Consider the following 10,203-nt stretch of genomic DNA (forward strand, 5'->3'; position numbering starts at 1 on the left):
AAATATTTTGAAAGGTTTTCAAGTAGAGATTTTCTATCAGTTCAAATGCTAAATCAAGAAAGAGAACGTTTATGTGTTTGAAAATCATATATTGATTTTGAACATGATTACCTATACAAATATTACAAGATTTTCCGACAAGACTGTCTTACTGATTGGAAGTTAGCATTCTGTGTTTAGATGAATTTTCATTTATTTCTGTTATGCAAATATGAATAAGATAAATGAAAAAGGCAACCCAGATTGTTACTTAGAAATGTCCACTGACATAGTCTCTGGCTGTTAGTTCATTATATTTTCACTGGAAAGTAATTTAATCTCTGATTTTGCAGCTTTAAAGCAATTGTGCTACCTAATCAACCACTACCATCTACAATTCTTGATTCAGCAGATGCTGAAATTATTAATGAGAGAATATGTAATGGAATTATAGAAACTCACTCTTGCAGTTAGGTACAAAAGTATTTAAAGGTTATAATTCATAAGAAAATTGATAACTTATGGCTTTTTATAACATGCAATATAATTTATAGAATGTAGTACATTGTTGTGTATGCCCAGAGTGATATAAAGCCACTGGTGTTCCTGGATTCTGCTTAGGACCTCATGGATTGCATTGTCCAGAAGAACAGTTCCAAAAGGGAAGCACACTTCTATAATCAAACACGTAAACACACACACAAACACAGAGGAAAGGTAGAATTATAGCAATCTGTGTTACACATTTTTGGTATTTTTATATAATGGGTTTAGTTTAAAATGTAAAATTCTGCAATGCTTTTTAAGTGTGTTACATAATAGGAGAGAAAGCAGTTAGCTATTAAATAAAAATAACTTTATATCTGTTCAGTTCAGTTCAGCTGCTCAGTCATGTCCGACTTTTTGTGACCCCATGGACTGTAGCACTCCAGGCCTCCCTGTCCATCACCAACTCCCAGAGTTCATTCAAACTCATGTCCATTGAGTCAGTGATGCCATCCAACCATCTCATTCTCTGTCGTCCCCTTCTCCTCCCGCCCTCAATCTTTCCCAGCATCACGGTCTTTTCCAGTGAGCTAGCTCTTCGCATCAGGTGGCCAAAGTATTGGAGTTTCAGCTTCAACATCAGTCCTTCCAATGAATATTCAGGACTGATTTCCTTTAGGATGGACTGGTTGGGTCCTCTTGCAATCCAAGGAACTCTCAAGAGTTTTCTCCAACACCACTGTTCAAAAGCATCAGTTCTTCAGTGCTCAGCTTTCTTAATAGTCCAGCTCTCACATCCATACATGACTACTGGAAAAACCATAGTTTTGACTAGATGGTCCTTTGTTGGCAAAGTAATGTCTCTGCTTTTTATATGGTGTCTAGGGTGGTCGTAACTTTTCTTACAAGGAGCAAGTGTTAAGATTTACTTTATTATTATCAGAGGAATATATAGAAAAGTTTTTATTTGATATATATAGTACACTTAATCACAAAACAACACTTAAAAATCTCTTATGTCAAAAGAAAGTGTAACTACATTCATCCACCAGTATTGACCCCAAATATGAATTTCCAATGCTGCAATTGCAAACACACAAAACCTAAATTGTACAACTTTAATTATTATGAATATCAAACTTAGATGTAAAGGTTAGTGGTGACAATATTTTTATACTCACCCAGTCTTCACTTCCTTTTCATGTGCTTCAATTACCTACCCCTCCCTCCCTTTACCCCACTATATGTAGGAATATTGAATTATTTTTCAGATCCAAATGCCAATTTATAATGAAAAAGTAAATATCTTCTCTCATTATTTATTTCTTCTGGACTTCAGCCATTAATAGAAAATTGTCTTTAACCTAACCTGGTCAAAAAATACTTGTGGGATTAATTACTTCAGTATATTATTGGCATAATTGCTGGAGATAATTTGTCTCATTACATATTTATTGCTCAATGAAGAAAAGAAAGTCTGGTACACATTTGAAGGCAATGGATTGATTGATTTTTTTCAGAGACCGAGCATAGGTACAAAGTGGGAAGCCTTTCCATGGGTACCTGATGATTACTTCCCTTCTTTTTCTGTACTCTCTTTTCTAAGTTAATTTGTGGTTTACTTCTAGTTAGACTCAGGTTTTTGTTCATTTCAGTCATTTTTAATCTCTGTTTTTTTTTTTTTGGCTTTGTTTTGCTTTGTCATTGTCTTGTTTCAAATCTAGTCTCTCTTTTTCACTCTTCATTGAAATTTTAACAAATGGAAAATAGTGTAACTATCAATCTTACTGACTCATTAGGCAAATCAGAAAAAAACAGAGAAGCAAATATTTGTAGACTGGGTTTTCCACATAATCTCTTCTTCCTTAGCTATTTTTTTTCCTATTTCCACACATAGAAAATGTTTTTAATCTTTTGTCCCACTTTCAGGAAAACTCATATTTTGTCAGTTTTGAAAATACAAAAGACTCAAAGTATAATATAGATATATAGATCACAGCAGGTCAGAATATGTTTATGTCTGTTTATTTGACTCTCCTCACATTCCATCCCAAACACATGGGAAAAAAAAGGGTAGTAAAAAAAAAAACCTCAAAATGAGTAACCTAAATAGATTGTTGCACAGCCAAAATAGCAGGTAGAGTTTATTTTTGGCTGCTAAGAAAAAACTGTGTTAATCCTACGGTACCAGGTTCAGATAAATTTTAACCCATTTTAACCATCTCTCTGATACATGCACATATTTTCTTACTTGTAAATATAATCCAAGAAAAATCAGTGAGGTGTCTCTGATTTATAAAATATAAACTCATTATCATATGTATTGGTGCCACTAATTCTTACTGATAAAGCAGCATGTGAAGAGAAAAGAGAACTGGGAGTATAGGAATAAAAGTTAATTTTATAGTTTGATATGATATATGCAAACTGATTAGAATATTGGCTAATAATTTATTCCCATTGAGTTGTTGTGATTTTACATAGTCAGAACCATAAACATACAAGATATTAGAGAGAGCTCATGTCCCCAAGGACCCAGTCTTTTTTTTCCTAGTATGACCATTATGACCCCTTTTTCTCTGTTTCTTCTTCTTTATTGGACAAAAGGATAATATATGACTCCAAATTCACTCACAACCAGTTCTATTGGTAAAATTCATTTTTGAGAAATGGGAAATAAGCATCCCTCCTGATTTTTAATGCTGAACCAAATTAATGCCCAAAATTCATTAAAGCCCATGAAGAGTTCCCTATTTTCCTTTAAAGCAGAAATTAAAGGGTCATTTATAAGATGGAGTTCAAAACATACAAATTAAGCACATTATAACACTGAACCTGGAAAAGAAATCAAGACTACTCAGTGAAATAAAATAGACTAAAAGATGCCTTGCTTTTCTGTTACTTTGAAACAGCAAGGATTCTCCTGAAAGCACAGCTCTCACAGGAATACATCCACCTTTGTTTACCTCTAATTAAAATTGGAGGAGCAGAAGCAAGGGCATCTCAGCTGATCCTAATTACTAGGCAGATGTAAAGGAGCACTTGGAAATAGTTTCAGATCCATATACTATGGTTTAAAGCAATGAATAAACACTTGTATGCTGAAAAGAAAAGGCATAATCATACCCTCTTAGGCTGTCTCAAGCGGACCTATAAAGTGGCCTTTGAGGATGGGGTCAGTCTGCTGCTATCCTGTCTATTAGATTGTGTAGACTGCTTGAAAGACACAAGAAAAATTGTTGTAACATTCATCTTAATACCATTGGATGACAGCTCTCCATAGCTGCCACACAGAAGTCAAATAGCAGCTGTAAAACTCAGAATATTTTGAGATGGTGAACTTCCATGCCAGGGAATAAACTAGGCACTTCAACTGAGGGAGCACAAATCAGGGCTGTCATGGGCACTTGATGTTCCTCTTCTTGGAATGACACCTGTTTGGGGGTTATGCTTAGGTCAGGATTACTGACAACTTTTAAATGCATAAAACCCTAAGCAATCTTTATTTTGTTAACCCACTCATACTTTGAATACTGTTAAATTTCAGTTAGAAACAAATCCTTGAGATTAAAATTGGTCATTTGCACACTGTAAATAAGGTGTTCTTATCAATTTTTGGTTCACAGACCTCTGAATATCTCATGAAAATTTTGACTTTTTCTCGAGCAATTTCATATATTCATAAAATGTTGAATGCAAATATAAACACTTGCTGTAGTCTCTTAGGTTTGAGACAGGCTGCAACCTGCAAACTCTACTACAGTCCTTGCACATGGACAAACACTTCTTCCAGCAACAGAATATGAAGAGACTATAAGGGACTAAAAATAATTGCATATGTGTGCAGTTGGGACAAATTATGAACAACAAAATGCAAAAAAAAAGGCCAAAACCCAACCACCACTTCTGTGGTGAAATGAGCAAAAGCAGGATACCATGCATGATCCCTGCACACAGCACCACCAAGAAGGCGGACAGATCACCTAAGTCACCCATACAGGCCAACCTACTGATTTGCCCCACCCTCATCCCATTTAAGTGAACCAGCTAGCCCCCCTCACCACCATGAGGGACCAAGCAAGGGAACGTATTACTTAGTTTTGCTTCCTCTTGCTGCAGCACAAGTCACAATAAAGCCTTGCCTGAGTTCCTTCTCTGTTCTCATATTAATTGCTATTGATTAAAGAATTCAAGAACCCAGGGCAGTAACAGGCCCATGGACCTACATTAAGAACTGCTGATACTCAGTAGCAAGTGTGGAAATAAAGCATTCAAATTTCAAGGAAAATAATTTAAAATCATTGGCTTTCTTTGGCCAAACTATTCTGAGAAGATGATTTTGACAATGCTAAAATAGCTGAGCGCCAAATAATTGGTGCTTTTGAACTGTGGTGTTGGAGAAGACTCTTGAGAGTCCCTTGGACTGCAAGGAGATCCAACCAGTCCATTCTGAAAGAGGTCAACCCTGGGATTTCTTTGGAAGGAATGAGGCTAAAGCTGAAACTCCAGTACTTTGGCCACCTCATGAGAAGAGTTGACTCATTGGAAAAGACTCTGATGCTGGGAGGGATTGGGGGCAGGAGGAGAAGGGGACGACTGAGGATGAGGTGGCTGGATGGCATCACAGACTCGATGGATGTGAGTCTGAGTGAACTCTGGGAGTTGGTGATGGACAGGGAGGCCTGGCGTGCTGTGATTCATGGGGTCGCAAAGAGTCGGAATCGACTGAGCGAGTGAACTGAACTAAACTGAACTGAAAATAGCTGAAGTAAAGTGCCTGTATAATTCCATGATTCAAACCATATAAATTTATAAATTCTTTGGAGAACATATTGATTGAGTGACAAATCTTCTGCCAACAAGCTGAGGATGTCCAACCATTGGCTTGAATCAAAAACAGCTAGTGAAGATCAGCAATTATGGTCTGGATCAGAGAATGAGCACTATGTTCCCAAGGTGTACTTTACATGCATAATTACATGCAGTGCAAAACTTACTTTCTAAGAGTATTTGAATTAGGAGAGAGTATAATTAAATGCATAGTACTAGTTTTTACCTTGGAAATTTAAGCTGCAACTTAACAAAATGATTCTCTTCATCTTGTATTCCTCAGAAGATTCTAGTTTCAAGTTCCCTCAAGCACTTCAATCTGCATGATGATGATAAAGGTTTGAATTCCTGAGATTTTAAAAATAATTAACTCCATTCAGTTTTACCAGTTGTAAAATTAAAAATTATCGCCTCAACCAAGTCCTTACTTGAATAGTATATTTTACTGTGAACCATATTATAGCACTAAGCTAGATGTTTGATTTACACTTTTCTTTTAAACCTGTGCTTAATCCCAGTGCCCACAGGAGTATCTTATTCAGAAATGCATATAGTCCCGTAGAATATGGGACAATGTATCTCCCTTTTGATAGCACCTTTGTAATAAAACTCTACGGTCAAGTGTTCTCTGCTTTCTACTTCTAAAACCTACACACTATCTAGGTGAAACAATTTTTATATTGTCTTTAGTTGCTTTAAATAAGTGAAACAATTCACCACATCCAACCCTACTTTTATCTAAATCTTTCCTTGGTTAATACAACACACTCAGCTATGACCTCAATAAATCAAACATGACTGGTTACTTAATTGAACCACTGAAGAACTCTGATTATGTATTTTTTCAATGATTATGTCTGAAACTGATAGATATTCTTCTATGTAATACTTATTTAACATTTAACAGGAAGTTACTGCTCTGTATAATTCATCCCTTATTAAAGTGATGAATTCTTGTAAGGCATGAGATGCTAAAAGAATTGAAATGAGATTCAAACAAAAGTATTTTCTTGTACTTTTTTTGGGGGGTGTTTATACAGAGAGTTGAGAAGTCTATGTTAAGTGGAATGAAAGCAAGCCCTATTAGTTTCTTAGCAATTTCCAAAGAAAATAGTTCAACTCTTCTCAGCTTGAATCCTGATGCCTATGTCAAGCAAGCTTGATGAAAAATCCAAAATAATAGAAGCCTGACAATTTTAATTGTCCTATACCCCTGACCTCTGAACATAATAGCGGCTGAATAAAAATTGGGTATTTATAAACTAAGGAAATATGCACACTCACTATCTAGTTCTGCCACCTTTAACTATGTTGGCACTCATTTGGATTTTGCCTTGTTTTCATACTACAGCACTTGCTTTCTGGATGGATCACTTTTCTATTAGGCTTATTAATTGACTAAACTTGGTTTTTGCTTTCAATGATATTCCTTTGGGTTTGGTGAGTGTTGTTTCATAAAATAGCATCACAGCTGTGCAGTGACTAAGAGAAGCCTCATTGTACTATTGATTCTTTGGTTACCACCTAGCCCAGAAACTCCTCTCACTTAACTGAAAAACCAAAGTAATTTATAGTGGAATTTTCCTTCCTACCACTGACCTGGGTTCTTGTGTCTCTGGCATAAACACTCACATCTTCCTTACTATAATCTGAATGTTCATGTCTCTCTCTGTGAACAAAGAACAAAAAGTATGCTCACCAACCAGTTTTGTAAAGGTTAAGTCATAGCCCGCTGCATTCACTGACCAAAGTGCACACTGAGAGGAAATTAAGATAGTAACATGAAGAGGCACTCTGTGCTTCGGATAATCAGGCCCCTCACATAGTTTGATGTATATCAGAGGAAGAATATTAATAACCCCAGATTTTCACATCTTCTCATATGTAGAAAAACACTAAAATCACTAAATTGAGTTATCTGTTCCTTGTGATTAGCAGTAATCTTTTACCACTGTGTATGCTTGATTGTACATATTTCTTAGGCAAAAATCATATATAAACTGGATTTTTCTCACCTGTTCACAAGTGTTTCATCAGAGCTAACTGAGCAGCTGTCCCAGGCTATAGTTCCCAGCATAAACAAATAACTTATGAATTATCTGAATAAAACTTAAACTCACATTTCTTGTGTTGTATGTTTTTCTTTAAGCTGACACCCTCAAATTTGTATTTTGAGATCCTGACCCCTAAAAGTGATGGTATTAGGAGGCCTGGCCTTTAGGGGGTCATGAGGGCTTGGCCTTCAAAAATGAGGTTAGTGCCATTATGAAACAGGACTAAGAGAACTCGCTCCCCACTTCCACCACATGAGGATACAGCAAGAAAATGAACCAGGGTGAAAGACCTCATTAGACACTGGATTTGCCAGGATTTTGGTTTTGAACTCCCCAAGAATTTGAGAAATAAATCTCTGTTGCTTATAAATGACCCAGTGTACAATGTTTTGTTATAGTAGCCCAAATGAACTAAGACATTCTTTGGTGTTCAGACCAAAGAATTGGGATTTTGCCTCAATTCAACCTGACTTACACTCTAATACTCTGTAGGAACCAAGTTGTAGTCTATTGGACCATTTCCAGCTGTTTTTAAAATACATGGAGAGGGAGGTGGGAGGGGGGTTCAGGATGGGGAACACATGTAAACCCATGGTTGATTCATGTCAATGTATGGCAAAACCCACTACAATATTGTAAAGTAATTAGTCTTCAATTAAAATAAATACATTTTAAAAATAAAATTAAATTAAATACACTAGGGAAGGGATATGAAGATCAATTGCATTGTTAGTCTCCCTTGTCAATTGAAGGGATGACACTGTAAGTATACTGAGTACTCATTCAAGAAATGTCTCTCTCTTACAATTCCAACATCACATCCTTTTCACCACATTAGATTCTCTTGGACATTGATGCCTGCATTTGCCAAATTCCATTTTGAAAATGTATCATGGGACACTAGGCCAGTCCTCCTCAGCCCTTCTCTGAGAAAGCCTCTCCCCATGCTTCAGAAGCTTAGGTATCAGAAATTCTCAACACATTTCACGTAGGAACTCATCTCTATTATTCCACAGGTGATATTCTACTGCCACACATCTCCCTTCTATTCAGGTTCTAACGGTATCCAACCTGGGCTCAGGCTCATTGTCTGTGTTAATCTATCCTCACTCTAGCTCCTATCCTTTTCCTCCATAAAATTTCCTTGTATCCCTTCAGAGAACTGATCTTGCAATTTTAGTTGGGCATTCCCCAAAACATAAGAAATTCATAAAATGCCTCTGAATATTTGAGTCCAGTTATCTACAAGAATTAGTTCAGGTATCTAAAGTTAAGCTAAAGCTATGGAATTCAAACTTTACAGGCTCCATCATTACTTGAACAAAATATTTTACTACAAAGATCTATTTGACGAAATCCAAAGATCATGGCAAACAGTATAACAGTAATGTAGCTAAAAATCTGTTTTGAAAATCTGTATTGAAAGAAATGGTGATAGTATATAGATAAATATTGTGTTTATTTTTTCTCTAACTGTACAGTGATAACTGACATTTTTTTGTTTTGTAAGGGTACTAAACAACATGGATCTTGAAAATATTTTATTTTTTTATTATTTTTATGAAGGTTATTAAAAGTAGAAAACAGAGTTTTAAAAATTCTTGTCATAATAAGAGATTTACCTTTGAGACTCCCTTTCAAAATCACAAGGTCAGGGCCTTAATCCACATAGCAAATTTGCAATTTATCAATATCTCATGAATCATCTGATCTTCAAGGTTGTGTCTGCTGTTGCTGCTGCTAAGTCGCTTCAGTAGTGTCCGACTCTGTGCAACCCCATAGAGGGCTGCCCACCAGGCTCCACTGTCCCTGGGATTCTCCAGGCAAGAACACTGGAGTGGGTTGCTATTTCCTTCTCCAATGCATGAAAGTGAAAAGTGAAAGTGAAGTCGGTCAGTCGTGTCCGACTCTTAGCGACTCCATGGACTGCAGCCCACCAGGCTCCTCCATCCATGGGATTTTCCAGGCAAGAGCACTGGAGGGGCCATTGCCTTCTCCACAAGGTTGTGTCTAGGTTCTACTAAAAGCACTATACTTCATTTGCATTTACCTCTACAGCCATGAAATTAAAAGACGCTTACTCCTTGGAAGAAAAGTTATGACCAACCTAGATAGTATATTCAAAAGCAGAGACATTACTTTGCTGACTAAGGTCCGTCTAGTCAAGGCTATGGTTTTTCCTGTGGTCATGTATGGATGTGAGAGTTGGACTGTGAAGAAGGCTGAGCGCCGAAGAATTGACGCGTTTGAACTGTGGTGTTGGAGAAGACTCTTGAGAGTCCCTTGGACTGCAAGGAGATTCAACCAGTCCATTCTGAAGGAGATCAGCCCTGGGATTTCTTTGGAAGAAATGATGCTAAAGCTGAAACTCTAGTACTTTGGTTACCTCATGCGAAGGGTTGACTCATTGGAAAAGACTCTGTTGCTGGGAGGGATTGGGGGGAGGAGGAGAAGGGGATGACAGAGGATGAGATGGTTGGATGGCATCACTGACTCGATGGATGTGAGTCTGAGTGAACTCTGGGAGTTGGTGATGGACAGGGAGGCCTGGCGTGCTGCGATTCATGAGGTCGCAAAGAGTCGGACACGACTGTGTGACTGAACTGAACTGAACTACAGAACAAATGATGTTGTATTGCCCCATCCAACTTGATTCTAATGAGGCTAAATGCAATGATGATTATAAAAAAATCGTCATGATGTGGCTTTACTGACTTCATACCCACAGCACTGTTAATTTTATCTCTGCTCCCTGTTTCCTTGATTTTATTTTTACATATTTCTGTAACATGTTTCACCCTACCATCTCTTATATAACAATGGCAGTATGGATATCAAAGTCTTGAGTCCTGAG

This window comes from Oryx dammah, unplaced genomic scaffold (genome assembly GCF_014754425.2).
Source record: "Oryx dammah isolate SB20612 unplaced genomic scaffold, SCBI_Odam_1.1 HiC_scaffold_23, whole genome shotgun sequence".
Lineage (NCBI taxonomy): Eukaryota > Metazoa > Chordata > Mammalia > Artiodactyla > Bovidae > Oryx > Oryx dammah.